The sequence below is a fragment of the Pinus tabuliformis genome, chromosome 3_2 (assembly GCF_031772625.1).
Source record: "Pinus tabuliformis cultivar Carrire ecotype Pingquan chromosome 3_2, CPIR1, whole genome shotgun sequence".
Taxonomy (NCBI): Eukaryota; Viridiplantae; Streptophyta; class Pinopsida; order Pinales; family Pinaceae; genus Pinus; species Pinus tabuliformis.
Genome location: NC_142302.1, coordinates 767,121,145 through 767,129,691, shown reverse-complemented (window position 1 = coordinate 767,129,691; position 8,547 = coordinate 767,121,145). Strand labels below are relative to the sequence as shown.

The 8,547-nt window shown below is 39.0% G+C and overlaps 1 pseudogene; it reads right to left on the bottom strand.

Annotated features, from left to right (window-relative positions):
* Positions 1-5,592: 5,592 nt before the first annotated feature.
* LOC149182881 (isocitrate dehydrogenase [NADP] pseudogene) lies at positions 5,593-6,474 on the bottom strand (annotated as a pseudogene).
* Between the last annotated feature and the right edge of the window lie 2,073 nt (positions 6,475-8,547).

The following is an 8,547-nucleotide window of genomic DNA, read 5'->3' as shown; positions in this document are numbered from 1 at the left end:
ATTTGATGAGGTGGGGTCCAAAACCCCTTTTTGCATTCACTTGTGAAACATGACACCAAGAACGAAAATTGGGGTCACCTTCCTTCCTTTGTAGCTCCAACTGCTGACCAAATTTGTCTTAAATTATAGAGCCTTGCAAAAATGCTCACTAGAAGAAATCTCAAGGCTCTACCACCTCACCTGCTAGGTCAATAACACCTCTTTCACCATGCAAGTTTCTTTCCACCTATCACACTTCTATCTCAATTTTACTTCATAGTTTTAAATCCAACATTGTGATTTTTTATTATTCAAAAAAATAAAATTAAGGCGCTGTTGTCACTGCTACAACACTCTCCAAAATTTTGGCCTACGCTCAATTTCGGACCCTGCCTTGGTCTTCTACATTGTCGTCACAAACATTGAAACTCATTCCATGTGTTTTCTTGAGTTTTTGTCCCCTTTGCAAGATAGGAAAAATGTCGTCTTTTCACATGTTAGTTTTCACATCATCTATATAAGCCTTTTCTAGTGCTTTCAAGATGTCACCTTTGTGTAAATGAGTTGTTATAACCTTGTAAACATATGTTGCACTCATTTCCAAAGTTTTAAGCATTTTCAAACAAGTGTCGTCATAGTTGTCTAAAGCGTTTCTTAAGTGTCACTCTTGTTGTAAGTTTTCATAAAGCTGTCTCACAGAGGGAAATTCATTTTCATGTGTCCTGGATGATATATGTTGTTGTGTCATAAATCAGACTAAGTGTGTGATCAAAGTCAAAGTCTTATAACTATTCACATCACTCTCACAGATCCCACACTTAGTCATATTTTGAAAAGCTTCCTGACCAAGAAACCTAGCTTCACCCGACCTCACTCAACTACGCACCACATAGTATCAGTCCTCTAGATGTGACCTTGACTCTTGGCATTGCATAATGCACAATTCCTGCATCCCAGGACTACTGCATTGCGTAGTTTCTGTGCTCAAGCCCCGACCTTGACTCCTAGAATTGTGCAATTCCTCCTCCCATCCTAGCCTTAACTATGCATTACATAGTCTCTATCCTCAGTCTCATCCTTGAGCTCTTGAACTACGTAAATACGCAATGGCCCAATCTCCCTTATCTCCAGAAACTATGCAATGTTCTCACCCAGTGCTCATCCCCTCATCCTCTCACACTGATCTCTAGAATTGCATGGTTTTCTCCCTCATCCCAGCCTGAAATACACACTACATAGTCTCAAGGCTCAAGGCTCCCCTTAACTGGTTGAACTGTGCAAATGCATAGTCATTGAGCCCTTTTCCCAACCTTCTATCTAGTTCAAGATCAATTAATGGATTAGTATGCACAATCTTAGACTAGGGGGTTTTCAGACTGATGTTGTCTCGTCATGGGTGAATTGTAGGCTCAGGTACCTTATCATTCCATGGAGGGATGATGAAGAAGGAGATGAAGGAGCGCAACATGATGAAATAAATTATTGTAGCTGAGTATGCACGCTGATCAATTAAGAGAAAGAAAAGGGACACGAATTTATGATCACCATCCGAGACATGAGATCATTAAAGATCCCTTATCACCAAGCCATGTGGAGGTGAAAAGAAAAGAATTCTCAAGCAGAACTGCAACAAACAATAGCAATAGTTTCTTGATATTAACACATCATCAAGTATTCTATGTCAGCACTGTCATATCATGTCATGTCATGAGTTGTCACATGCCACACCATTGCGGTTAATGATGTAAATTATGTTTCGAAAATGTATTGTAAAGTGGAAGTCAAAAGGACATGTATCGAACATGAAGAGTCATGTAAAGTTGAAAAGTCATAAGAAGTCAAATAATCATGAGGGTAGATGAAGAGTCTTAAGGTGAAGCATCATTTCCTCATTGTTATATATACACCCTCATGATAAGAGAAAAACACTTTTCACCTTGTCTCCTCCTGCAAGGTATTAGAGAGATAAGCTAGTTCTATTAAGGAGCAAGGAGTGCCTCCAATGCTCCACTATTGAAGCTAGTGATATCCACTGTATACACGTGTCTTGGAAATTTTACTTAATAATAGAAGCCTTCAAGGCCAACATGTTCTTCATGTATGGATTATGAATATTCCTAAGACTATTCTACGGATGTTTGTATTTTATGTTTGCTTTCATCTGTGCTAAGGTAGTTGAACTATTTAAGTTATTTTAGTGCTTAAATTATTGAGAATGTGATGTAATTCTCATTATTGATGTCCCATCCTTGTGGACTATTCTTCAAGATATTAGACAAATATTTCTAATTGATTGGTTGTAATGACCGTCACATCTTTTGTGGACTATCCCGCTTGATGGTGTACAGATCCTTATTGTTCATGTGTGCCTCTACTAGGGTGGTACTACTACCTCTCTCTTAGAGGCTCACTTTTCCTCCCTTCCGTAGTGAAAGAACTTTGACACACATACAATTGAACACTCACCAAGCACACTTACTTTCTTTTAGAAGGCACACTCGTGTTCCTCTCTTGCTAACAGTTAAAGCTAAGGAAATATATAAGAATACATGGAAACTGGGCCGATATTCTGGATGGGGATCTTACTCCAAACTGTGTGAGGTCTAATTGGGATTTCACATTAGGGAGACCCCTTGGTTGACGGATTTCCAACACCATCAACAATGGTGCTAGAAAGAGGGCCAAATGACAAGATATGCTTGTTGAGTCTGTTTTGAAACTCTTATCTCAAATGGCTCATCCTCAAATATTACTCCCGGGGTGTTTATCTAATTTATCCATTTATCAATTTTCAATCCCCGATGAGCCTCTCTATCACTTGTCTCAATTAAATTTTGATGGTGAGGATGGAACATCCATAACCGCACACATTTCTGATTTTCTTAAATTTTGTGAATCTTACAAAATTGATGATGAAGAGTTTTCTTGTGTGATTTTCTTCCTCCCTCTTGAAGGTCATGTGAATCAATGGTGCCATATCGTACCACTCCCCTCCATCCATTATTTCCATCATTTCTCCAAGGAACTTTATTAAGACTTTGATAGGTATGATTATCGAGATGTTTATAAAAGAATCAATCAGTTAAGAATGAATATTGATGAATCAATTGAGGATTTCTCTAATCGATTCCTTCACCTTTTTTATGAATTTCCTAAAGAATATGCAGATTGAGACTTATTTAAACAAAAGTTTCATCACTTGGTCCATATCTCTTTGCATGGTGAACTGGACCTCCTAATGATTCTACTTCCCCAACTCTTGCGAATCATGAGATGTAGAAATTCTCACTGTACATTAATTTGATTATGCAATGTACTAAAGAAAAATACTTAATCTACTTCTACTATCAAACTTGCGGAAGCTTAATTGATTTTGAGCAAGATCAAACATAACACATATAACAGAGAAGAAGAATCAATCACACATGAAACACAGAAGAATACTCTGGGGAAAGCCTCAGCTAAAAATACTGCTATCAGTATTATCACACAAGTGGAAATATCTTAGGATTACACAAAACTTTAGCTCTCACAACTATCTAGCTCTCAGTACAATCCTTCACTACTGCTCATAGGCAAACAAGGCTTCTCACAAACCTTCTGTTAGCTCTTGAATTTGGCCTCAGGCTGAAGAAGACAAAATCCAAGGCAACATCAAACCACTTAGCCTCGTAGCTAGCCCTACGAGGACAGGAGAGGGCTCTCTCCGGGTCTATCTCGGCAAAAGGTTTTCAAAGGGCTGAGATGACCAATAAAGAACACTGATTTTAGGCTAGTAAATTGATAAAAAGGGGTTTTTAATAAATGATGGGGTTTTTCTGGGCTGCATGGGGCAAAGAAACAGCTTGAAACAGAGAAATATAATAAAAAACACAGATTATCTCCTGAGGCAAGGTAGGCAAGAAAGTTTAACATCAATTTGAGATTAAATGGAATGGCAAGAATGCTGAGGAGCTGACAAGGGCATAGAAGATGAATCCTTGTCAAACAGAAGAAAACATTAAATATGAACAAACTTAAAGGCAAAGCATATAAATTATGAATTCTACCTTAACACTTCATTTGTTCAAATGGAAACGATCATGAAATGAAATGAACACATAACAGGCTTTACATGAAACAAAGGAGGACACAAATGTTAAATCTCATACCACAGGAATCTCAGAAGTCAGAGCTGCATTTTGTAATTAAAATCTCTGTCAAAATCTGTACAATGAAGCTCTGTTCTCTCTCCTCCACCAGCGCTTGGAACTCTCTCTTCACTCCCCCAAAAAATCTCTTACAAATGATTTTTTAATACATTAAATAAACGCTGCTAGGGGAAAAACAAATCGACCCCAAAACAGGGGCGCTGTTTCACCTGCAGTTACAAAAGTAGAAAAGAGCGTTTTCATCTATTCTAGAATAGAACAACGTCCCTCTAAAAATCCTCTGATGGCCAACAAACTGAAGTGCAGATCCCGTTGAATCATTAACTGAAGTCATTAGTAGGAGATCGGTTCCTATTTTTCTGTTGTGGTTGATAATCTGCGTTTAATTTTGGGTTTGACTTTACTCTGCCTTTGAATTAATAAAAATAGCGCAATATCTTCTCCAATATCAGCGCATACATATCTTGTAAAATAACTGAAGCGAAAACTGTGTATTTTCTATCTCATCCATCATGATTTGCAAGACTGATGAAGAAAACAAGCCCACCATCGATCCAAGCTTCCTGTTTCCGTGGGTTAATTTGTACAGAGCGAGATGGGGAGTTGAAGGTTGAAACTCTCACCTCGTTCCACATAATTTGAGACGTTATATGTCTGCATTAAGATGTCATCTTCTGCAAGAAACTCTTTAGTGTTTCTATAGTTCCTAATTAAGCCACTAAATCAATGCAAGAGCTGACTTCCTACGTGCTTTCTGAACTGCATGTCTTGGGCATCAAAGCCACTTCCATAGCCTTGATCATGACTGTCGTGGATATTATAATGGTGATTGGAATCTGCTGCTGCATCATCTCTAGATATATAAGACCATCGTTGTACTTCTCTTGACCTCCACTGTGGCGCAGGCCCAACGTTAAAGACACGCCAACACTCCCAAATCGAGGTGTGAAATCCTCATGTGAATACCTTCCACCTATGTAAAGGCACTGCCTTAACCGTTCACAAATAGCATCCAGTACTTGATCATCCATAACAGTGAAAATGTGCACTTTCTTGACAGGATCTAAACAAAGATGGTTTCGAATTTCCCTTTGTAAGTCCTCAGGTAAATCCTCCAGCAACTGTTCTTCATTAACGCCCCGATTTGCTGCCCACTTGAACTGTTCAGATTGCCTCACTCGCCTTCGCACAAATACTGGCAATCGACGACGATCCATCCACAGTTCCACATCACGCTGTCTCAGCTGCATTTCTAATCTCCTGCGGCCAAGAGATTGGAGAAAATTTTGCATATTTCCAATAAGTGAAGTAGCATAGCACCCAATCAATGCCTGCCCTGTACTCATGAAAAAATGTGACTTGATGTTCCCCACCAAAGCACGCGATGCGCCCCTGAACATCAAAAGCTCCACGGTATTTCCCATTCATATATCTCGGAGATATTACCATGACACGATGGCCTTCATAAATTGGGTACAAATAAGCTGAAATAATGCATTCATATATATGTGGTATTTTAAATTGTCGATCTACAAACCCAACTATGTAGTTCTAGTGCAACCGCACCCACCTTCAAGATGTTTTTCTGTTGAAAGGTTTCCTCAAGGCAAGACGTAAAATAGTTGTCAGCATGGTTGGTTCTCATACATCTCCCTTAAAATTTCGTAAGAGAGGATTATACTTCTTGCAAATACTGCAGAACTATATCCTTGTAACAAAATGTCATTGTACAACCACTTTAGATGAAAGAATCTTTGAATTGATATTTTCTGCAACAGCGTCAATAAATTCCTCTGTATTTAAGTAAAAGTTCCTTGATACCTTTGCCCTGTGAACTAGAATGGCAAGGTTCTTTGTCATTTTCCCAGACTCAACTGTCTCAACACAGGAATCCTCCAGTTTGTGCACAAAATCCAACAGCTTCTCATTATTATCGAGTTTTGCCCTGTGCTCAAGTCCACCTGTCCAGGAAAATATTGAAGCAATACTGTTGGTACTAGTTTCACCCCCTTTCTTATGAACTTGAAAATGTCTTGTGACAGTTCCATGTGCAGCCTCAGCTTCAATAGTCTTACCATCCGCCTTCACTTTTAAGAGCATAAGCTACCATGTCATCAATTAGCCGATGCTCATACCAAATATTGGCTTTTTCAAACTTGTCCTTCCAGTTCTGTTCATATACTTCTTGAAAGATGTCCTTAAACCTGCCATCATATATTTTTTTAAGAATGGTATTTTTTTTTTTACTTAGATAAAGAGGTTACTTTTTTGAATATGCCATTACCATTGAGGAATGAGCAAAGGATCGAACAGACTTATCAACATTGAACATAGTCATCGCCATTCCACCTCCCTCTTATGGAGTTTTGCAAAACCTCCTCCAAAACAGAATCATACCTTATGTGCTCTGAAAGACAGGCCTGTACAATCTCATCCAAAGAAGTTTGTTGGCTTGGCATAGTCAAACTAAGCATCTCCAAAACCGTCTGAGCGTTTTGAATACAAGCTGCACCATTGCTTGAGCAAAGCATGTAAGTGCCAAAAGGTCTGTATGGGCTGCTTGGAGAAACAAAGATCTGATTCAGAAGAGTCCTGGCAGCATCTTGAATTAAAGAATCAGGCACATTTATGCACTGCCAATAAGAACAAATAGTAGTAAAGGGCTTAGCAATTGACTCAATCGGTGCAAGGAGCATCCTAGGAACAATATCATGCTTGGAAACCACGTGACAAAATTTGCCTCCTCAATTCTCACGCCCAACTGCTTCAACAAGCCTTTCATTCCCAACCAGAGGGCAACCAAACGTGATACAAAAGGGAGAGATTTGCCTTAGCCTCTTTTCCAAGACAACAAACTAGCAAGACGGAGTCTAACACCTTCTCCTCTGCCCTCCAAGCCTCCTATTTCCTTGCGCTATTCCTATGGGATGATTCACCTTAAACCAAGTGGAACACTGCTCTTACACACTGTAAAAATGCACAATCCTCAAGGAATGAATTCCTTCTGCATGCAAGAGATTTTCTCATAGGAAAATTCTTGCAATTGATAGTACGCTGTCCTTGCCTTTAATCTCAACTGGGTCTTTGTCTGAACTGACATTCATGATTTATTTATGAGAGAATATTCAGTTATCTAGAGAACACTAGTTGCATGCATGCATGCATTAATTGACTGAACTCACAATCAGTTCCACAAACCGTTTGGAACTAATTTAACTGGACTTAACTCAGTTAACTGAGCTAACTAATTACAACTCAAATACAACTCATCCTTATCTCCTTAATTAAGAGATAACTTCCTCAATCAAAGGGATAACTGTTGCATGACTTCACAAAGAATTCATGTTTGAATTTCTCCAACTAATTACCTCAAGATGAATTAATTAATTATTTTTCAAATAGCTGGTGAGATTAAATTCGAATTTAAATTCTCAATTTTAATTCAAGGACAAACTAAAATTGGAATATATCTTGAAATGTTATCTATAGCAATGCTATTTTTAGCATTTCTTGTTTCCATTTTCAACACTCCCTCTAAACAAGAAAGGGATTATCTTCCACCCCGATCTTGTCTCTATGGAACTCGAATTTACACTTTGACAATAACTTAGTCAAAATTTCAGCATCTTGCTCCTCGGTCGAAATATACTGCAACAACATGATCCTCCTCCCCACACAGTCCCTGAGATGATGATACCGAATGTCGATATGGTTGGACCTGTCATGAAATACTGGATTCTCAGAGAGTTTGATATAACTCTTATTATCACAATAGATCACAGTTGGATCCATCTTCTGATCAAACAAACCAACTAGAATTTTCTGCATCAAGATGGCCTCACATGCTGCCTGACTTGTAGCCATGTATTCAGCCTCTACTGAGCTGAGTGCAAATGACCTCTCTTTCCTGCTGTACCAAGAAACTGTAGCTGAACCAAGGTTGAAAATTCTTCCTGATGTGCTCTTCCGATCTGATGGACTCCCTACCTAATCTACATCTATGAAGCCTTGTAGATTCTCTCCCTCTGACCGTTTGTACCATAATCCATACTGAGATGTGTCTTTGAGGTATCTCAAAATATGCTTAGTTTCCTTCCAAAAAATCTTGGTAGGCTGAACCATAGCTTGACTCACCTGGTTCACTGCATAACACAAATCTGGTCATGTGTTCACTAAGTACATCAGTGAACCCACAAGTTTCCTGTACACAGTAGCTTCTACTACTTCTCCTGAAGTAGCATTTTCCTTCCTCCAGTTACCTGCTAGAGGTGTCTGCATGGCTTGCACTTCTCCATGTGGAATCTCCTGAGTATCTCATTGGCATACTTGCCTTGAGACACAAACACTTCCCCAACCTTCTGCCACACTTCCATGCATAAAAAGTAGTGCATGAGACCCATGTCTTTCATCTCGAACT